At 43.4% G+C, this 23,189-nt stretch overlaps 2 long non-coding RNA genes across 2 annotated transcripts; both read right to left on the bottom strand.

Annotated features, from left to right (window-relative positions):
* Window positions 1-1,591: 1,591 nt before the first annotated feature.
* On the bottom strand, window positions 1,592-4,553 carry LOC132648073 (uncharacterized). The gene is made up of 2 exons (XR_009586449.1): window positions 4,311-4,553; window positions 1,592-3,733 (listed from the first exon to the last, which is right to left on the bottom strand). It is a non-coding gene; the product is annotated as an uncharacterized LOC132648073 (long non-coding RNA).
* A 12,699-nt stretch (window positions 4,554-17,252) lies between these two features.
* Window positions 17,253-21,840, bottom strand: LOC132647977 (uncharacterized). The gene is made up of 2 exons (XR_009586302.1): window positions 21,752-21,840; window positions 17,253-18,939 (listed from the first exon to the last, which is right to left on the bottom strand). It is a non-coding gene; the product is annotated as an uncharacterized LOC132647977 (long non-coding RNA).
* Window positions 21,841-23,189: the final 1,349 nt, after the last annotated feature.

Below are 23,189 nucleotides of genomic sequence, written 5' to 3'. Positions count from 1 at the left end.
GATAGGGGAGGTCCTCCTCCCCTTCCATCTGACCTTAGCTTATCAGATCTCATCAAGAGTGGCTGCATTGTCTTTCTCTGTGGCCTGGTAAGGCCACACACACACACACCCTGGGGGGGGGGAGGTGATCAAAGAGCCAGCCACTGAGTTGGAACAGACAGCCCCTGTTCCCCTTACTAGGGAACCCACTTAGAGATTGGGCTACCATGGGCTACCTCTGTGCAGGGATTCTAGGTTATCTCCATGCATGGTCCTTGGTTGGAGTATCAGTGTCAGAAAAGACCCCTGGGCCCTCTGTGGTAGGCTCCTGTCCTGATCCCTGTTTTCACCATCTTCTGATGTCTGTCCCATTTGCCTTTCTGAATGAGAATTGAGCATTTTTCCCAAGGTCCTCCTTCTTGCTTAGCTTCTTTAGGTGTACAGATTTTAGTATGTTTATCCTATATTATATGTCTAATATCTGCTTATAAGTGAGTATATATCATGGAAACAACCCAGATGTCCCTCAATTGAGGAATGGATACAGAAACTGTGGTACATTTACACGGTGGAATACTAGTCAGAATTAAAAACAAGGAAATCATGAAATTTGCAGGCAAATGGTGGAAACTAGAAAAGATCATCCTGAGTGAGGTATCCCAGAAGCAGAAAGACACACTGGGAGCAGTTCTCATGCCATCCTCATTCCAACCACCACCCGTATATCTTCACAGTTGTTCAAATCATATAAATGCTTTCTCTTAGCCTTCAGCTACTCACCTCTTTTCTTTGGAATCTGCCACCTCTCCCACTACTTCATTAATCTCAATTTAGTCCTTGAAACATGGCTTCAAACCTATAAACATATGCAGACTGAAACATTTTTTTCTCAATGACGCTAACATCTTAGCAATCAGATCCATACTCAATCCTATCAGCCTGTCTTCCTATCTCAAACTATCCTCAGCTTGTTTTGGGGGGTCTTCCCTTGGACAGTTCCCTGCCTTCTCTCTGACTCTGGTGTCCCTTCTCCCACTGTCCCTCTTGACAGTTCCTCTCCTTTCTTGTCCTAGTACCTAAGAGACTGTACCTTGATCTACCAGTGGGCTTTTCATTCTGGGTCTTGTTCCCTCAGATGATGCTTTGAAAGCAAAAAGTCTGTGAAGTACGTTAGCTCTAGGTCCACATTTCTACTGCTCTCTAATTACTACGTCACAAACTCAAGCTTCCTATCAAGCTGCGCCTTTCTGCTGGACACCAGGCCAACAAGCTAGAGCTCATCTGCAGTTATCTCTCTTTTCCCAACTCCTGTGATCTGTACGGTGTCCTGTGTGTTCTTATCACCACTGTTCCGAAAAGCCAAGTCCTGCATGGTCAGGCTCGTCCCTTCCTGACGCCAATAAACCATGTGTGATGCTTCCAAAGAAAACCTTGAAAGCTCTGCTCTTTCAATGGTGTCACCTCTAGTGATCCCAATTTTATATGCTTCTCACATGTTCAGGGTCAGCTTGCTGTCGGGGATTTAGGATGGCCTTGGATTGTCTCCGTATGCCTGTCGCTCATCTGCAGAGAGTTTGCCTGAGCATGTTTCATGACAAGAAAGAAATGAAGAGAAGGACACAATCCGTCTTTTATTATTGTTGTTGTTCGCCTTGAGAGACTAAAAATGAAAAACAGATCTGGTATAACAGGGCTCTCCTCAGACATGCCATGTGGTCAAGACAGGCCTTGAATTCCTGACTCTTCCATCCACCTCCCAAGTTCTGGCGTTCTAAGCATACACCAACCGTTACGCCACATGCTGTCAGTCTCACTGAGTATAAACTCTAGAGTACAGTCACCGCATTTTATCCTTACTCTATCTCCTACAGCCATTGGCCGAACAGTACACATCACTTGCATGAAAACATTAGCATGGGCTCACTTGATGAAATGTGTGCACTTTATTCTTCCCTTTTCTCTCTAGACCACTCCCCAAAGCCACTCAGGTTTTACATCTGCCTGTGATACGAAGAATCCTTAGGAGCATGAATTCTGTAGTATTTTAAAGAGATCCATTTTAGATCTTTTCTGTTACACAGAAAAACAAGAACATTTCCAGCCTAGTTCCTGAATTAATGTACACAAGAAAAGGGTAAATATGCCTGTTCTCACTGGGGCCTGGAGCCACTGCACGTGTCTAAGTGTCTCCTGGTAACACCACATACTTCTCCAGCTACAAGGAAGCACTCTGCTCTCTCCGTACCAAGCAGGAGACAGCTTTCAAGTACATGTATCCAGCACTGTTTTCTACATAGCTTCTGAATCATCAAGCTACGAGGATTGACAGGAATTCTTGGCCAAATCTGGGTGTTACTCAGAACAAACCTAACATTATCACCCCACAAAGAGGAGGGCAAAGTCATCTTTCAAGTGGTCCTATAGGACCATTGGTTGGGCAAGCAACTCCAGATACATTTCAGCTCTTTTCCATTCTGCTCTTCTTTTCACTGCGATTTATGCTCAGGTATGAATCAACGGTTTTCAAACGCTGTGTTGCTACACCCCGGACAGTATGGCATGGCATCCTCATTTGTTATCACAATAAAATGAGTCACGTACTGTGACAGGGAAATCTATTGATTCACCGTGCAACAAATTAAGCCACAGACAGACAACAAAGAACTACTGTACATTTTCTGAAACATGTGAACACCTGACTCCATGAGTCTATTATACAAGGCAATGGGGATAAATACCTTTACCTTGTCCTCAAACCTAGACTTGGCTCTGAAAGACAGGCATACGCTTGACCTCTGCTGGAATTACCTCTACGAACACCCTGAGATGTTTCATCATAGCGGAGACGGTGGTGTCCTTTTGATTCCTTTAAGCTTTTTCCCTTTGTGTCACCAATAATCACAGAACTGAAGAGAGTGCTGTGAACACTGAAGATTGACAGCCTCCAGCAGGAAACATGCTCTAATGGAAGCCCTGGGGAGTAGGCAGAAATTGTGGTCTGAGGGCACAGAGGAGTCATCACACACAGGATGGAGTCAAGAGAAAGCTCAGCCTAAGGATGGGTCCTACATCCCAGAGGCAATTTTGAAAAGTGAGTAGTCAAAGAAACTTAGAGCGACCCTAAATGAGATGTCTCTGTTAGAGAACTACACAATCTTGGAAATTCCCATCAGTCGGTGTTTTGAGCCCTTTAGAATGCCCCCACACAGAAGCAATGGTGTCAATGCTCTCTACCTCTCTTTCAACCGTGGCAGCACTGTTCTTTCCTCTGAAGGTTTCTGTCGGAACCAAAGAATACCGCCAGGGTTTCTTAAAGACATTTAAGCTTCATAGATTTTAAAAAAAGAAATAAATGTGGGCTTCCTGTCTCCTTCAATCAAATTCATTCGAAATAACAGCTCCTGCCAGGACCGGAGGTTGTGGGGAGGGAAGGAGGAGAGCCAGTAGAAGGCACTGTGTGAACTTTTCCCTCAAGCTGATATTTCTCCATGACAATTGTTCGTGCAAAACAAAAGACTGCTTCAGCAAACCAGGAGCAGACACCAGACCAACAGAACGAGGTAGCTGCGACAGTATTTCAGAGATCAAAACTCCTGAATTTTCTCCAACCTAGTTAAGTTTCCTGGCTGCTTCATTTGTTAACATAGTAATTAATACAACACTACGATACACTCTAGGTAAAATGACAAGCATAGATACTATTATAAAGCACGTTATTAGCAGGCATCTGCAGTTTCTTCTATCTTCCACAGAGCTGGGGAGAAAGAGAAAAGATGCATTAACACAGGGAGGCAGTATAGCACAGTGGTTAAAAGCGTAGGCTTAGAGTCCCATGGAGCTATTAGCCTTTGATACAGAGGCTGGGGGCTAGGGGTGAGAAGAGTTTTCTTCAAGCATGTGACCATTGATTGATCAACCAGATCCAAGGAAGGCCCTACACCCAAAAAAATTTGAATAGCACAAATTGGACTTGATAGATTTAAGAGAGAGAGAGAACACAAAGTTAGGTACATAGGAAGATGGGGGTGGACCTGGGAGGAGACGAGGGAGGTGAGGGAATATGACCAAAATATGTTGGATAAATTTCTGGAGAATTAAGGAAAAAACATTAAGTGCAGGTTTGGCATGACAGCAGGGTCACGCCCTAGCTTTGCCTCTGCTAATATGTAACCTGAGGCCAAGTTTCCAGACCTCCCCTAAAGACTTTGATTTCGTATAGCTATGGAAGCTCATCTTCTCGATAGTTAATGTAAGAATGAAGAAAGGTAACATTTACAGGGTTTGAACAGTCTCTGGTCCAGAGAGAGCACTCACTGAACGTTTGTACTTACAGTCAGCATAAAAACATTGTCTCTCCTTCCGCCCTTCCAGTTTCTAAGCAAAAAAAGGCAAGTGTTTGGAAGCAGTGGCTATGTGCCTGGTCAGATCAGACTACGAAGGGAGGAGATGACTAACTGCTCAGCTTTGCTTTGCTGTTGGATAGAAGGCTGCGGCCCAGCTCTTACTGGCACTGAGAGTAAAGAGCTTCCCCCTTCTCCCCTTCCGGCACATGCCCTTTGGGATTGCAGGACACCAGTACACCGCAGTCATGCCTGTCTGAATGGGAGGAGAGTATTACGTGTGAGAGTACAGGTTGTTGCCCTTCCGGAAGCAAGAATTACAAAACCTTTACACTGTCCTAGAGCAAAGGTCCATGGTGATGAGAGATAGCCATGGGACATGGAGTCCAAAGGCTTCTGGCGGCGGTGGGGGTGGGGGGAGCTTTAAAAAAAACAAAAACAAGCAGTGTTTCTAGCTTTAGAGCCATTTCCAGAAACATTTACTTAACTGGCTACAACTTCCAAACAACGTCGAGAATGGCTAGATTCTACATAGCCAGAGAGAGAGAGAGAGAGAGAGAGAGAGAGAGAGAGAGAGAACATTATTTAGGTCTCTGTGAATGATAGCAACAAGAAAAGGTCCCCTGTGCTCTAAATTGATTTTACAACCGCCTTGGCCTCAGAGTGGGTGGCAACCTTCACTCTTAGTTGCTTATGGACTATCTCATGTCCCCACCAGGCACAAGAAGTCCAGTCACACGCACCCTCCAACCACTGCCAGTAACAACAGCTGCGAAACCATTTATAAAAGCACTCGTTAAAAGAACGCAGAAGGTACAAACATGAAGGTATTTGCCCGTGTCTGAAGCAGCAGTCTTGCTAACGGACAATGAGGTCAGCAGGCCTAATGCCAAGGGAAGCCCTTCATTGAGACGGAAATTATAGCTCTGTTATTGTGTCATAATAAGCCTCTATGAAATGGAGCATTGTGTTTCTGCTGAGTCGTTAACAAAAAATAAGTCAGGATCTGGCTTCCTTGCAGGCGAGGGAAGAGATGTATTTTTGCTTTCTTGGATGAGGAGATTTCCTTGGTCCCCTAGAGCATACATTTTCTCACCTTAAAAAAAAATAAAATAAAATAAAAATCTGCCTTTCAAAGGAAGCTATCTTTGACTAAAAGTTTAGAGTGCTCATTCTGTGTGGATGCCTCCAGTTCTGCGTGTTTTCAGAGGGTGCTTGCTGTGTAAGGGCTCCCTACTGCAGAAACTCAGGCGGAGGAAAGAGAACGCTGGAAGAAAGTGCCACGGTGGCATCGTGTGTTCCTGTGCCATCCCCAGCAGCAGATTAGTGCGGAAACCTCGTCCAAACTTAGTGACCCAGACCATAAGGCATTCCTGCGTCTTTAAGACTGACTTGGGTGGGAAATAAGCTCAGCCACATTAGCTGACAGGCAGAAGGAGAAGCCTGGGACCTCACGCAAGCTGGCATTCCGAAAGAGCAAAGGTTACCATCGCTCACCTTTTACATTTTCAGTTTTGTTTTTATTCCTTGGAGTCGTATGAGGAGACACTTTATGCTGCAGACTACCTAAAGTTATTTTTTTTTACCCTAATAAAATGCTCTTATGATTCCAATTACCTAATCCAATCCCATTTCCCCCAATTCAATTCTCCAGACACCTCTTTCAGGTTTGAGAACATAAAAACCTAATTTTCATCCATCAACCTATGTTCCAAATTGATTTTACTGAGAGTCTTAGCCCTTAATCTTCATTGCCTTTTAGTTTCTTGTTGCTTTCAATCTAGAAGTTATTATGCTCACTAAAGCAGAAGGTAAAAAAATAGCCAGTGACATATCCATATATAAATATGGATATCTTGTACCTTTGAAAACTATTAGCTTGTAACTACCATTTATCACGCGTTACAGTGGGTGTCTTGCTAATGGCCTTAAAACACAAGCACCTTCAATCTAAACAACACTTTCTAAGGTAGAATCCATCACCTCCACTTTATAGTGGAGGGAATTAGAATTCAGAAAGAATTAAAGGATTTGTCCTGGGTCACAGAGAGCCAAGAGTTAAATCAGGGTAATTTAACATCCATTGCACAATGCTCCTCGAAAACTCCCTGTTTGTTTGCCCTGGGCAAATACTACTAGGGAGAAGGAGGGAGGTGGGAGCTGCTGACTCGGGGACAAAGCAAATGGGAAAATCCTACAGGTCATTAAAGGACAGGCACCCTGGGATCCTTGAAGACTGCAGCACAGTCTCTGCCCTCAGAGAGCTAATAGTTTAACTGAAAAGATACAGGAGAATAGAAGTCAGATCAAATGAGTGCTGCAGTTTAGATAGTCCCAAAATATTGTATGTATGGGGGTAGAAGGGTTTTTTTCCCCCTCCCACTGCTTGGCAAACATTTGAAAAACTCAGTCTTGCCTACTTTATCATTATCTTCACATCCACTTCATCCTGCTCATTAAGACCATCTGGCATGTGTTTGCCAAAACAAAGGCTCTATTATATTGATTTTGGATATGTGAAGACTTTCAAGACAGTATACTGAAAAAAAAAAAACAAAAAACAAAAAACTGCTCTTTACTATCAAATGTCAATAGCAGTGAAAAATGGTGCTTTTTTCTTTTTTGCTTTGTTTTGTTTTGTTGAAAGAAAACCAGGGACATGAACCAGACTACCACAGTTGGCCTGTTTTATTGATGCGCTCCTGAGGGAAAGAGAGACCTATAAGAATGCTAAGTCAAGCCTTGCTCTTACAACCCTATACTAGAAGCAATTTAATATCTGCTAGCCGAGGATCAATTAAATTCCCATTTTGCATATACACAGCAGGCTGCTCCTGTTAAACAGGACTTAATACTTATTAAAGAAAGTCTCCGTGCAGATGGCTGAATAACAAGGCAAAATTACAAAAATAAAAAAAAGTGTGTGATATTGTCTTCGTTAAAATGACATACACAGCTACCTATACACACATAAACAAAACGCGCAGAGTGTGCATAACATATATGCACAGAAAGCTATCCAGGAGGGTGTTTGCTGAAATGTTGGCATTGGCTGGAAAAATCAGGATTGCTTTTGTCTTTAACGTTTTTCTCTATTGTTTAGATTTTCTGTGCTAATCTATTACGTTTGCAATCAGGAAAAGAGAAATAAGACAAGAGTCTTGTCTAGGGAAGAGAACAGCACGCCTCATCCAGGCATACGTATTACAAACTATTTTCCAGAAAGAACATTTCAAAATATATTTCTACCTTCCCTTCCCTTCCCTTGGACAAAGTGATTTCTGCATCAGGTACTACATTTGAACTTGGCAGATATATCATCATTAGAAAAATTAAAAACGATGGATGTGAAGTTAGCCTTAGCTCGCTTGCTCTTCAGTGCAGTTGTTTCTTGTTTGTTTCTTTGGCTTGGTTTGATTTGGCTTGGTTTGGTTTGGTTTGGTTGGGTTGGGTTTGGTTTGGTTTGGTTTGGCTTGGTTTGGCTTGGCTTGTAAAGACATACCTTCCAGTCGGTAAGAATGTATTTCTGTCAGAGAAGAATGTAGGTCTGTGCCTTTTATTAGGGTCCACTCTACAAACAACAATTATTATTATTATTAACTCTGAAGGCCTTTCCCAGGAGGCTGGGCAGACGGTTAACCTGGCCCCGTGCCCATCATGCACCTGAGTTTCTAGACGAAGCAGGTTGTGTTTTCATTCCTCTTTCGCGTTGCCACTGATGCTGTGCTTACAAACTAAATGACAAGTGGGTCCAGCATGCATTCCAATTTTGCATAAATTAAAATCAGACCTCCAACTCTACTTCAGACTCCATCTGTAACCGGTACAGACTCCATCAATGACTTAGAGAAATAAAGAGCCCTGGAACTCTGTTTCCTCGTATAAAAATCTGCTCTCCCCCACGGCTGACATCCTAAGACTGCTTGAATCTCTAGGATACACGCGTGCTCTTGTAGGTTAAAAGCTGTATGGTTCTGAACACATCACCTTTCAGAGCAGAGTTACTCCACAACGGGAGTCAACTGACTGTGTTGGGAGTGAGCGCTCTCGCTGCATTCCTGTCGTTACTGAACAATTACCAGTTTCTGAAGAGTGAGTAAGCAAATCTAACAATTGTCATATACCCAGTACAGAGTTACAATGAAAACATACACGACTTGGTAATAAAAAGTCGGGAAAAATTACCCGTGGCAGAAAAATGAAAGAAAAGAGTGGTTTGGTTGTTGCTGCTGCTGTTTTGATTTAAAGTGTTACTGGAGATAGCTCAGCAGTTAACAGCACTTATTAGTGCTCTTGAGGACCTGAGTTTGGTGCCAATACCCACGCTGGCTGTAATTCCAGGCAGGGGCTCTGACATCCTCCTCTGGCTTCTTCAGACACCCGCACACACAGAGCACGTGCTCAAACGCATAAACATACACACATAACTCACAACAAAGATAAATCTTTAAAAGACAGAAAATTATAGAACAGATAACTTAGATTAAGGAAAGATGCTGAGAAAGAAAGGAAAAAAGAAAGTCTTTTCTCTTTAACCAAAATAATATGAATATATATATATAGACTTGTATAATTCCTAAATTGCCCCAGCCACCCCCTCTTTGAATCTCAAAACAAGGACAGTCCATAGCTCTCATACATATGTCTGACATTTAAAACCTCATATTTTCTACAAAGCCATATAATTTTCTAGTTGTTCTGAGGCCAATTTAAAAGAAGTTCCCAGACTCTAAAGTAGTTTAGCTCAGCTTTCTGTGAACGTTAAATGTTTGAAATTTCTAGCAGTTTCTCCAGTAGCGTCTCATTTTAAAGCACATTACAGTCTTTTTTAAAAGCTTGTTAAACACTTAGATAATGGAGTAGAAAAGAGGGAAGTTGTGCACAGAAGAGCACCCAGAGAGGAGATCTGTGGGCTCACCACCTAGAGGAAATGTGAGCTCGGGCAACTCACTCAGACTCTGGACTTTACCCCTGCTGAACTGGCCTCTTTTATGAGTTGAACTCAGAATTTCAGAGTAGCTGAGTGAGTGTGTGTGTGTGTGTGTGTGTGTGTGTGTGTAAGTAAGAATTTACTTACCCTGTGCTATCTCCTCACAATCATATCCACTTCACGGAGACATTATATCGTCTGCTTACCGGGTAAGAGGTGCTTGAAAAGAATGTTACCTACTTCCCTCCCTTATTCCCCTCTGCTGTGTTCCTTGCCCCACTTCTTAGACATATAATTAAATATAGCATATTTAACCCATAAATATCTTAGCATGTTTGCTTAAACTTTTGCATTGAGCAATAACTTACCTCTAATAAAGTATGTAGAGCACACACGAGTTTTTAATGATATTTTATTAAGTACTGAGGTGTGTGGGTGTGCCTGCAGGCACATGTAGGCGTGTGCCCCAGCATACGCATAGAGGTCAGAGGGCAAGTTGTAGGAATCTGCTCGCTCCTCCCATCATGTGGGTCCTGGGCCAGGTCACTGACCTTGGTGACAAGCCCCTTTTCTCACTGAGCCGTGTGTCCAGCCTACAAACAAGACTTTTAAATATGTGCGTCCTTCCACATAATCAGTCACTTGTCGGGGTCTAATATAGATGGTTTCTTAGAGTGACACAGAGGCTAGCATCTCGGCACCTGAGAAGACTCCACACGGCCCCTTCAGGGACAACTATTCTTCCTACTTCTGCTACGATTGCCAGTCTTAAGTGTTGATAAACAGGATGAAAATAACAATATGTAAGTACCAAGGAATTATAAAAGCAATAGTTGTTTGTTTGTTGTTTTTTTTAAGAAAATGAGCTGTATATGCCAACATGGAAAAATCCCAAGACATATTCTGCATTCCTAACGTAGCTGAAAATTAACAGTGGTGATAATGACAGAAAGGAGGAGAGGAAAAAAAAAAAAAGGAGAGGAACATGACAGATAAAGTCCTGAGTCTTGTGTAAGTCCTCACTGAGTGTGCCTTCACTTAGCAACAGAGGAAGCATCCACATTACAGTCACATCCTGAGGAGAATGTAAAATGTCAAGAAGCAGAGACCCTGACAAACAACACTATTTACAGAAGTAGATAACACCTCTCTCCCCAGACTTGGACACCACCACATCCCGGGCTGGGGCTCCTCCTAACCTCTGTGTGGCCCCAACTTCTTTTCCTGTAGCCAAAGAGCCCTGCGGGTGCAGATCCCCACAGCTTCACTATGCAATCCTCCGAGCTGGGGTTCATCAGCCTGCTAGTAGCTGCCCTTGAGACCATAGCCTCAAGGTGTGGTGATTAGGCCGAGGGATTAGCCAAAACCCATCTAACGTAAACCGTGTCTCAGAAAGCTCTCAGTGATCCCAATTTTCACTTACCCCTTTTAACTAACTAATTTGTTAATTTCTACACTTACCAAGTAAACAACTAAATCAAGAGTAAGAAGATGGCTGCCAAAGTAACGCCAAAGCTGCTGGTTGAACACTCTCCTGGCACGTGAACATGAGTGAGCTTCACCCGGTAAAGCACTGCAGCTTTACATTAACGCCTTCTCTCCTTCAGTTGCCAGTGTGAGCCTTGAAAACCACCTTCCTAACGCATCCTCACAGCACTGGGAGCCCTACACGTCCTCACAGCACTGGGAGCTCTCTGCTGCTGGTGTTTGTGAGGACAGAAAAGAACCGATGTCTGTCTTACAGAAACCCTTCAAATCGCTTGGACCTTTTCTTCTCTAAATTAGTAGCCTTACAGCTCTTTGGCCTTTCCTCATATCCCTTATTTTCCATGCCTTAATTACATTTTTCCCTCTTTTTCTGGATCTCTGCCACTCCTCCACATCCTCTTTAAAGGGGAGACACAATGTGGCCACAGAGGTCAGCTCAGTACTGGGAAAAGCTGACAGGCCACTTCCTGCCCTTTGCCCTCCATATATCTACTAGCTCACTGGTTTTAGAAAGAAAATGAATAAATAGCACTTATTTAGCTAATTCTGTAAAAATTGCCACATTGCATTAAACCCCCATCTTTCTGCATCTTGCATCCCAACTATTTAATGTTGCCTTGTAAGTGTGTGTGCGTGTGTGTGCTTGTGTGTGTGTGCATGTGTGTGTTAGCTTTCTAGTCAGGGTTACACTAAGTGTCCCAGGCTGGCCTCCAGCTCATAATCCTCCAGCTTTAGCCTAACTAACAATGTTAGCTATGTACATCCGACAGACTTAGGAAGAGAAGAGTAGGGAAGGCGGACGTGGCATCTTCGTAGAGTGTTTGCCTGATGCACACAAAGCCATAGCTTGATCATCAAGGGGAAGGGCAGTGACGCCTGGACTGGGATGGAGAAAGATGACACAGGCTGAAAACGGAGTCTACCAAAACCTTTCCATCTTTCAGGCCACCTCCACTGTATCAGGTTTTATTTTATCCTTTACATTCACACAGGAAATAATGTGGTACAGCAGCAAACCGTCCTGTGGCTCTGGAAGATTGGAGCACAAGTCTCCTAAATGCCCCTGAAACACGGACGATGTGGACAGGAGTCATACGGTCAGAAAAGACTCTGTGCTGGAAGCTCTTTGACCATTTGCTTCCACTGCCAATTTACTTCCAAATGGTTTGTAGGAGATGATCATCAGTGACCATATGAAACTATTACTATACTATCATTATTATGAAAATAGAGTGGACATGATCTGGCCTAAAAGTGTCTGCCTGTAGGGACACAGCTGTACAAACATCTAGAAAGAATAAGAACTCGGTGTAACTACAGCTAGAGGCGGTGCGGAGACAGAAGGATGAAGGTGCCTTTCACACACACCATCTAAATCTTTACAAGTCATCTGAATACTGCACCCGACTCAATTTTATATATAAACAATAGTGTAACGTGCCAGGCATTAACCCCAGTACTTGGGAGGCAGAGGCAGGCAGATCTCTGTGAGTTCAAGGTCAGCTTGATCTACAGCCAGGGCTGCACAGAGAAACTCAGTCTCAAAAAACCAAAAAAAAAAAAAAAAAGAAAGAAAAAAAGTGTAATGTAAAATTAAATAAGAAATGTGGATTTGGGGAAGGTTAGTTTTTGAAGATTAAAGACTGATTCTCTGAAATCAATTTTTTTAAAGACCCTAAGTAGAAATGGAATTGTAAATTCTTAATAAGTATCAGATCTACAAACCCAATATTATTAGGACAAGTGACCCAAATGTTAAACTTTTCCTCCAGGATTTGATGAACCTTCTCTCCTGTTTAAATAAAAAATGTCCTACTTTCTAATATCAATTCCGATTAAAGCTAGACTCACACTAAATCAAATAAAGATTACTTAAGTTTTAAGCCAACTTCATGAGTTTTATAACTTTAACCTTGCATATCTTAGCAATATTTTTAGAAAACTGGTATTTACCAATGCATATTCAAATGTCAACAACCAAAGAATGTTATTGTGCGACTACTCAGATACAGATGTTTATACGAAAAATGGCCTTTGCTTAACTTTCTGAATTAAAAAAAAAAAAATGGTTTTAAGATTTCCTGATAGTTCTTCTCTAAAGTTGTGTGCCTCTATAATCTACTTGCTTGCTTGCAAAAATAAATCCATTTCAATCACTGCCTGGCCAAAGTTTAAACTTAAAAATAGACTCAACAGTTAATCAATAGGTTGATCTGCTGATGTAGAGTGTAGCTGGGCACAGCCAGAGGTCAGCCTACTGAAACAGTCAACAACTTATTCAACAGAATTCAGCACAGACAATGCACCTAAGCACTCAGGCCTTATCACACAGATCTAGGCAAGGCCTCTGTAAATGCCGGCTGACACTGACACAGAATCAAATATGTATGTTAGGCTGCTCCATTGTATGACATGGTAGCCTGTAAATGTCATGTGTCTAGTTAGGGTAGTTCTGTTTTTCTACAGCAGGACTCCTTGAAACACTGCGGTGTTTGTATATTAGTCATTTAAAAAAAGTAAACGAGTAACTCTACAGTCCCAGCCAAAATGAATTTTCTTTGAACTGTTATACAAGGAAGTTGTGCAATGAGGAAAAAATATATATAAATTGTTCGTACAACCTATATGGAATTGCCTTAATTTAAACATGCTTTAATTAGGTCAATTTCTGAGTGACACTGCATCAGGGTTTTAATTTACAAGAACAAGTGTTAAAAAAAGAAACTCAACAGAAAACATGTCAGTTTTGTTCTCTACAAAGTTCTGTTGGCCTAGATCATCCACAGGATCCAAAGGCTAGTTGATCTTTCATAATAGCTTTGAGAAAAAAAAAATGAAGCATGTAGTCAGCTTGAGTCTACAGTAAATTCTCTTCATCTAACCATGACTTTGACACCAATAAGATACTGAGCAATTTGATATTCAGGGACTTCCAGCTCTCCTGTTTTGAAAGTGAACGACTCTAAAAATCATTGAACCAAGGCCAACAAAGACAGGTGAGAAACGTCATCAGTGTCTAACGAAAAGCCGAAGGGTGGAAAAACCTGGTTCTCTTCCTTGCTCGGCTAGAATGCAGTAGGCACTCCTGGGGACATTTTCACAGCGTGTCTGCCTCATGGTCATCTTTTCCTTTGTTCACAAGACTCCTTTGAAATAGACGTAGGGACTGGCGAGAGTTCTGAGTCTGTGAAGTTAACACCTGGTAAGGAGGCCGTGTGAACAAGAAGTCTACAGACAGGGGCTGGAGAGATGGCTCAGAGCTGAAGAGCACTGGCTGCTCTTCCTAGAGGTCCTGAGTTCAAATTCCAAGCACCCACATGGTGGTTCATAACCATCGTATAATCATATAGTGAGATCTGGTGCCCTCTTCTGCCCTACAGGCACACATGCAGGAAGAATACTGTATAAATTAAAAAAGAAAAAAAAAAGTCTACAGACAGACATAGTGAACAATGAGGTCAAGCGGTAGCAACAGTCCCGGGCCAGATCTCAGAATCACCGGGATGGCAGTGCTGACGTCAGCGCTCTGAGCCAGACTTTTGTGTTGTGGTCTGACCGCAGACCACCCCACCACCGGCTCCTATGTTTGAATGGGTCAGTAGCACTGTCTAAGGAGGTTGCAGAACCTTTCGGACATGGGGCCTAGCTAGAGGGGTGGGGCTTCTAAATCACGACTCAGCGGCGTTTATGACCAGAGTTTTCTCTGAGTCAGTGTAGCTGCCACCACAGAGCCCTGCTCCCACACCTTTCCCGCCATGATGGACGGTGTCCCCTAACTATGACCCTGAACAAATCCTTTCTGTCCTGAGCTGCTTCTGTCAGAGCAACGAAGGAAGGTAACTAGTCCCCACTCTGTTTCTAGGTCTCCTCGTGCAGCATCCTAGCCCGGTATCACTGAGCATTTTCTTCACCGCCTCCTCGTCTGAAAGAAGGTGATGCTTGGTAACACCCACCTCGCTGTGTTGTTGCAAATATTAATTGATATAAAGTTAATACAAAAGTTGAACACGTGGTTAATATCAGCAGCTCGCCATCAGAACTCCCTACCCTTGTGTAACTCGGAATCTCTATGGACAGTTAATTCTGCATTTCTCCACCAGGTTCTAACTGGAATCCCTTCCTGTCAGGACCGACTTTACTAGTAAAGCTTTCTAAAAGGTCTTCCTACAGATTCAACGCCTTGCTCAAAAGCTGCCATGGCTCCCGAGCTCTGAACCGATTCCCAAACCCCCTCCTTGAATTCAGCTTGCGAACTCCCCTCTAACCTAGCTCTTGTCTGCTTTCCTAACCTTCTACTCCCGTTACACCACCGGCCTGTTTCTCTCCCACTCTTACACAGGCTCCGCTGGACACACAGTAAGTGGTTGTAGCTGTTCGTTGATGTTATTTTAGCACTGGCATCCTGGAGCGTGGTTGTTTCCATTCTCACTGTGGCGGGAGGATCCAGAAGACTGAGGTCTACCAGGAGGAAGGTTGGCCCAGAAAAACCCAGTCCCGCCACAGCTCCGCAGTGGTTGCGAGGTTCGGCTAAAGGCTGGGGGCACAGACCCACAGTCTCAGACATGCTCGGTACTGCGTGCACGGAAGCTGCTCTAGATGAACAAGCCTGTGAGGAGTCTAGGGAGAATTCTCAAGTGAGAGGTCTGAAAAATAAGACTCTAGAGGATTTTAAAAGGCAGTAGCTACTTTGGCTAAAAACTGTAAACCTAAACCACCCTGCTTTCCCCGTGGGGGTGCCATCACTGAGAGGAATTTATTTTAATTTATTATACAATAGAACAGATTCGTATCTTTTTCTGCTCAACAAAAGCTTCCAGCCCTATTCACAAAACTGACTTAAAACTCACTGACAGGCCAGCTTTCTTCCCCCTTGGTGCCACTGGGCTCAGAGGAAGGTGCAACACGAGAGTTCAGAATTCTTGGGTTCAAGAGGCCCCCATTTGGTGTGCTAGGAACCTCTGAGGTTGAAATGGGAACTGTGGGTGTTTACCCTAGCTAGCTATCAAGGAAGGAAAGGGCAGGCCCCCTGACGCCCTTCAAAGGTGAACATCTTCCTTCCATGAGTGTACCCCTTGTTTAAGAGTAACAGAAAGAGGGTAGGGAAGGGCTTGTGGAGATTGTGGTAAAGCTCTTGCTTTGCAAACATGAGGACTTGAGTTTGATCCCCAGAAGCCATGTGTTTGTAAGCTCAAGTGGAGACAGACAGATCCGTGGGGTTCCCTGCCCCCCACCCCAGCCTAGCTTACTTTGCAAGCTCCGGGCCAGTAAGAGTTCCAATCCCCCCAAAAATAAAAAAATAAAAAAATAAGAATAAAGCAGACAACTACTGAAATAGACACCTCTGGCCTTAATACTCGGATTCACGCCCTGCAGTTTGATACAATCTCCGTGGCTCTCTCAGATTTACACTGTGTAGAGGCCCCTGCCTGGAGACACTCGTGTCGACAGGTTCGTGTGGAATTCGCCTCTTTAATGGGATCCCGAGTGATCCACACATACCATCCCTCACAACTCCCATTCTCCCTTCTGGTATCTGCAAAGCCCCTCCAAGTGCTCCTTTTTAAAGTAACCAACCAGTTTCTTTCATGTGTTTGTTTGTTTGTCTCTTTATTGCCCAATGAGAAGAGGCCACTTCCTCTACAGTCATCACTTATTACTTCAATCCTCAGTTTACCCACAAGACTTCCTAGAGTTAAAGGAAGACTGGTCTGGAGTGATCGGTCTCTGTCTTCATGCTGAAAACCTAGTCTTGGACCTGTACCCAGGCCTTCAGCTTTGGAGGGTAGTAAGCTGGAAACTGGACCCTGCCTCAAATGTCCTGAAACTTCATAGCCTTTTCCCCAGCACCACCTGCCCAGGGCCAGCTCATCAGGATGGTGAATTGGCCTTTGCTCCGCTGAGTTCCACCAGGACACTTAAGTAAAACACATAGCATTCCATTTCTTGGCCATGATAGAGAGTAAGGGACAGAGTCAGTCTTTGACATAAACAAGACGAATCCAATAAGTAGCTGGAGGGGAATGTTGGCAACACGCAACTGGCCAGCTGGTCATCTCTATCTCAGTCCACCCTCGTTTCTAACTGCCAAGTGTTAAAGCAGTAAACGCTTCAGCATGCCAGGCATAGTTCAAAACCAGATTTTTAAAATCTGTTTTCTGTGTTACCTCTCCTCTTCCTTGGCTAGTTTCATGTACAAACCAGGGGTCAAGCAAGTTAACTTCAAATAGCAGGGCGCTGAAGCTTTATGGGGAAGCTGGTTGGTAGGGCAGTATAAACTTTTCTTGAACTCTTGCTCAAAAAGAAAACTTCTCGAGTGCTCATTATTCTTGTGGCTGGAATGTTCAGAACATATCTCACAGTCAAGACCAGCTCCTTTAGTAGGACAAATTTATTTTATTTCTTATTTATTTATTTATTTATTTTGGCCTGCACTGCAAAAGATACGCCTGGTTAACAAAGCAGACCCAAAGTATACATGTAAGGAGTGAAAGCATGATGGGGTTAATGAAGTCCAATTCTTATCTTTTTTTTTTTTGTACTTTTAAATTCCCAATCTGTTGTGGAGAAGTCTGGGAAATAAACAGCCATCCCTGGAATGTTACTGCATATCCATCCCAACTCCCCAGCTCCCTCCTTGAGGGTGAGCCTTCCTGCATGTCTCCTCCTGGTCTTTCTCCTTGGTTACAATGTTTACTTCAACTCAGCTGAACTCAGTGATGTGATCCCAGATCAAGATCATGTCAGCTCATTAATTTGTTTCTTTAACTCTTATACCCAACTCTAAAATCCTCCATATGCTTGGAATTCCTGAACAAGCAGTCCATAGGAAAAGATCACAAGAGCAGAACGTAATTTCTTATGGTAGAAGCATTAATTAAACTCCTATCTGACATCCTTCTCCAGTTCAGCAATGAATTGTTCATTTGAGACATCAGGAAAAGTAACTCTTTGAAGGAATGGCTTGTGGCAACGGTCTACCTTAGTGGCATTCATTTACAGAGATTTTTCAATTCTGTTATTATCAATACCCTTCTCAAGGGTTGTGTGGCATTATTTCTGGGGAGATGTAAACAAACTCACCCCAAATAGGGAATTGCCAATAGGCCAAAGTACAGATGCCACCAATTCCAACTTAAACCAATAGGTTTTATGGGGCTTAGTTACAGAAGTATGGGTTAAGAATTACTTACAGGAGCAGAATCACCAAAAGCCCACCCCAACATGGGTGACAGCTCACAAAATCTGAGAATTGTAAGCTTCTGTATAACTTCCAGGTAGCTCAGTCAGTGTCTGACTTTTTCAGGTAGTTTGGCTGGTCTCTGCTTCTTGCCTGGTCTCTGCTTATTCTAGTAAGCTACCTGAAAATATCTCTCAGCAGTCCTCACTGCTTATATATCTTAGAGAAGGAGGGACCTAGACAATCTGCTCAGTTTCAGGGACTTCCTGGGGCTTTTGAGTTGTCCTCTTCCTAAGTTTAAGAGATTCCCTGCAGATAGAATGCTTCACTTCCCTTAGGATATTCTGTGTCTTAACTACCTTTCCTCCAAGATGGGAGATTTTATCTAGGACGAAATTGCCACATGACGCCAATGCATAGTAAATTAAGCATTTCAGTCTTGAGAGGTGACTGATGACCTGAGTTCAATCCCTTTAACCCATATGGTGGAAGGAAAGAACCTACTCCCAAACGTTGTCCTCAGACTACTACACTCTGGATCTGGGCACTCGGAGGCTCACATTCATACTCATACACACACACATACATACACACACATGCATGCCTGCATGTGTGTACATGCACATAGGTATTGCATGTGCAGAGATAACTTTTACATATAAATTAAGCACTTAAAAGTCTAATTCCAGAGAAAAATAGCAACATGCCTTCTTATTCTTCTGTTTGCATACTCATATCTTATATATGAATTTGACCTGGTAGAGTTCATCTGTTTTTGTTGGTTTTATCAGAAATTAAAATGGATGATTAGAACAATTGCACATCTGTGTTTCTCAGAGATCCCATCAAAGTCAACACAGTTTAGTTTTGTTGTTGTTGTTGTCATCATCACTGCTGTTGATTCCTTTTATAGATCCACACCTTGATTTTTCTCTTGCTGGCTCCAGTGAGTGCCAGAATCCCTGACAGTATAGATCTGGGTCCAGGTGCAGAGCAGACCGCCATGAGTACTCTTGTCCCACAGCCTGGGGGAAAAAATGGAAGTTGTTCAGAAGACTTCACTGAACTTCTCTTCTGCTCCAACAAACCCAGGTTTCTACGTCCTGTGCTTGCCAGTGTTGCCCATTTTCTGAAACTCAGTTTATTCCTTTCTTGGATCCACCTGCTTGAGTCACCATGCCCCCAGCCCCTTGTGCCTAATGGATACATGTTGAACCAGACTCCTTCATCTGGCCACACAGAGACACCCGTGCTCGGGCGATGGTGCTATGCTGGTGCATCAGACGGGTGTCCCCGCTTGATGTGGTATGTGACCTCCTTAGAGATACGCTCAGCTCCTAATCCTGATTCTGTGAATGAAACTAATTTGTAAACAGGGTCTTGGCAGATATAAGATAAAGTCCAAACTAGGTTAAGATAATGTCAAACTAGGTTAAGGTGGGTTCTAAATCCAATATAACTGGTGTCCTTACAAGCTTGCACCCGGGAAAGATTTGCAGAAGACACACACTCAAGGGAGATAGCACTATGAAGACAGAAGTGGGGGGCAGATGTATAGCTGCAAGCCAAAGAACGTCTTAGCTGCCAGCAGCCTGAAGCTGAGAGGTGCATAGGAGAACCCTTCTCTCAGGCACCTCTATGAGGGTCCAACCTCACCAACACCTTAATTTTGGACTCCTAGATGCAAGAAGTATAAGAGAATACCTTTTTACCCCTAAACTGTCAGTTTATGCTGCTTTGTTATGGCAGCCTGGGAAATTAATACAATTTCTCTCCCAGTTTTAGAGAATTATTCGGTTCATTTAACAAACATTTATTCAGCACCTACTATCTGCCAGGGTTTTTTTTTTTTTTCTGGGTGTTATGAAAAGCATCATAAATTAAAAAATAGTCTCTCTTTCAGTCTGGCTGAGAGATGGGGTCATGTAAGTCTAGGGAGAGAGCGTTGCATGGGGTGTTGAGGAAGCAGGGAGGACCCTTACTCCAGCCCGGGGTTCAGGGAAGGCATGCTGAAAGAGATAAAGGCGCAGAAGAATCTTGACGGATGCAAGCAGTACAGGAAATGTGAGGCAGGAGGAACAAACAATCCTTCCCCACACCCAGCTCTACATGCAGCCTCATCCTGCAGCCACAGGGCTTCTGTGGATAATGAAAGTGTGCGAATCTTCTGACCGATTCTCCTGACCGATTCTCCACAGTCTGAGGTCTCTTGCCAGCCTGGCTTTATGAAACAGGTCCGTTCTCCTTAGGACTGGTTAGGAGGAAGAATGGGAAGTCTAGTTTGGGGGTAAAAGATCTTTTTGTTTGTTTGGTTGGTTTTGGTTTTTCCATACAAGGTTTCTCTGTGTAGCCCTGGCTGTCCTGGACTTGCTTTGTAGATGAGGCTGGTCTCGAACTCTCGGAGATCCGCCTGTCCTTGCCTCCCTGCTGGGACTAAAGGCATATGCCACCATGCCCGGCTTGGTGACACAATACCATTTACTCGTCTTTGAAGATACTGTTGTTCTTGAAACACCAAGGACTTTGAATCTAGACTAAAGGGGGTGAACTCCATCTGGGTGTGCTGTCGTGCACCTGCAATCCCAGCTAAGGCAGAAAGATCTCAAATTCAAGGCAGCTTTACCTAGAGCCTGTCTCAAAAATAATAATTTGCAGGGATACAAATGTAGCTTAGTGACGGCTCTCTTGCTTCACATATTCTGGGCTCAATCACCATTTCTGGAGGACTTGGGGAGTAAGGTACAAGTTCATCCAAGAGGGACTATCCGGTCCTCCCAGTGACAAAGGAATGCCAGTAAAACAGGAAGATGATCAATCTGGAAAACCGAATAACTAAAAGATGATTTAAAAAAAAAAAAAAACACATTTTTTTTCAGCAGCCAGAGCGATCATCACATTCATATTTTGATAGAGTCCCCACTAGATTGTTTTCCAGGCACAGCCTTTATTGTGTTTGTTTCTGTGTACTCATTACCAGTATGCCAGCCAGTCTTTTACACGCACCATTACAGCATAAACATTTTTTCTGGGCCTTGAGAAGAAACTCATTATAAGCATGATTTTGATGGCCCTGAAACATCTGATTGCATGCACGACCATAGTTTACCTAACCAGGCTTAAAGTTGGCCGTTCAAGTTAGATGATAACTTTTTAAATAGGCTTCAGATAAACACAAGGAGTTTTTGAGTGGTCATTTTAACGAATTTCACCATAGATGGATTTTATCATAGTCTTATGATACAAGGAACATTTTGTCATCAATAATGTTGACCTCAAACCAAACCAAAATAAATGACAAAGACTTGGACCCTAAAATAGAGAATAAACAATAGTATCAGCACCTCTCTCCCCATCCCCCAAAGATTGTGCTCTTCTTTCTACTGAAGTTCTTTCTTGCTAGGCCAACACATCTCAGTTTCCTGGTAAAGCTGGGTACAAAGCAGTAAATACTCTGGGACATCTGTAAACCATCTTAAATTGAGTATTAGCCAAATCTCCTATTGTTCTGGCTCAAGACAAGCACCTAGGTTTGCCTTACAACTAGTCTGGCTGACCCTGATCGAACTGATATTTTTTTCCTAAGCCATCATTCCCATCTCATTCCCATATGTTTTCTTAGAACTTCTCACCAAAATGTTCTATTGTTGGGGTAACAAACATGCAGGTGCGTGCATGCACACAGACAAACACACGTGTACATGCTATGCTTTTGTATCAATTTTTCTGGATTTTTGTGTTTTTACTTTCTATGGTTGTAAATGTCCTACTCTTTGTACTGCTGTAAAAAAAAATCCTTTACCCTGAGTTATGTATAAATAGTGGATATTTACTACTCACTGTTCTGGAGAGACAGGGGAGCCCAAGATCAAGGCACCAGGAAATGACTCCTGGTCATTTCAGGATGTTGCCATCTTGCTGTGTTCTCACCTGATGAAAAGCAAGAACAAAAAAAAGGAGTCAAAACAGATAGAATGGAAAGTCCAGGTGCCTCTCAGAATCATTTTTAATAAGAGGATTGCTAAGACCTAATCACTTCCCAAAGCCCTGACCGCTTCATACATTCATCATACGGCTCCAGCATGTATGTTCCAAATCCAGCATATAAATTTTGGAGGCACACAAACATTCAAACCATAGCAGTAATCTACTTCCAATATCTCCTGATGCCCTAGCCCTTGCCCAAACTACACCCAAGCCAGACTCTCTCAGCTGGGCTTATTTACCTGGGCTTGAGGGGTGCCTGTGCAGAACAGACACCCACCCAGCTACTTCTTGAGTCACTGAGTCTAAATGTCCTTGTGCCTCCAAGGTTAAACACATTGTTCTTCTGAATCACTTTCCCGAATCACTATGGGGGAGACATCCGCCCCTTACCCCAACATGTTTCAGCATGCACCACCCCACCCCAGTGTGGGTGCTTACAGAAGTGCCACCACTCCCGCTCTGAATGCCACAAGTGACTAAGTGCCAAAGCCCCCACTTTGAAAGGCTTTTGCATGCCATATAGACAGGCGTCCACAGAATCAGAAAAAGGACTTTTCCCGGCACTTGTTTAACAGCAAAGCCTGACTGTGCTAGTTTTCTGTGGCTTCTGTGTCGAGTCCACACAGACTTGGAGGCTAACACAGTACAAGTATATTCTCTCACGGTTACGCAAGCCAGATGTTCAGAATCAGTCTTTCCAAGCCAAGGTCAAGGTGTCTACAGGGCTACAGTTACTCCTAAAGCTGGAAGGGCCAAGCCAGCCCTTGCCTCATCCAACTGTTAGTGGCTACTGGTGTTTCTTGAGGTGATCCACCTGCTTCTGAAGCCATGCTGTCTTCTCTCCGTGTTAAATCTGCCTCTGCCTTCATTTTATGAGGATGCAGGCGATGGTGTTTAATAAGCCTTGCTAAGGTAATCCGGGGTAACCTCACACATCCAAAATCCTTAACTGAGTTACACATCTTCAAACACTCCCCTTTTACAAGTACAGGGATCAGGGCCTGATGTGTACGGTACCGACCTCCGTGAAAACGAGGCTGTTGTGATCTTTATCTAGCCCTCCTGAGACGAATAGAAATGTCTCACCGAAGAAATATTCGTGTGTGGGATTACAGCGTACTGCCCTGGACCTTAACGGGAACGCTGAGTGATGTGCAGCGGCTGCGCTGTTCATCCTCTCTAAAGTCAAGCGACGAGACAAGCCCACAGCATCCCACACGCCAAGGCTTTCGCCTAAAGGTTTGTGGGTCTGACTCTGCCTGCCTCGGAGCAGCAGGGCCTTGCTTGTCTG

This window comes from Meriones unguiculatus, chromosome 15, assembly GCF_030254825.1.
Source record: "Meriones unguiculatus strain TT.TT164.6M chromosome 15, Bangor_MerUng_6.1, whole genome shotgun sequence".
NCBI classification, from domain to species: Eukaryota; Metazoa; Chordata; class Mammalia; order Rodentia; family Muridae; genus Meriones; species Meriones unguiculatus.
This window is presented reverse-complemented; position numbering and strand designations above follow the sequence as displayed.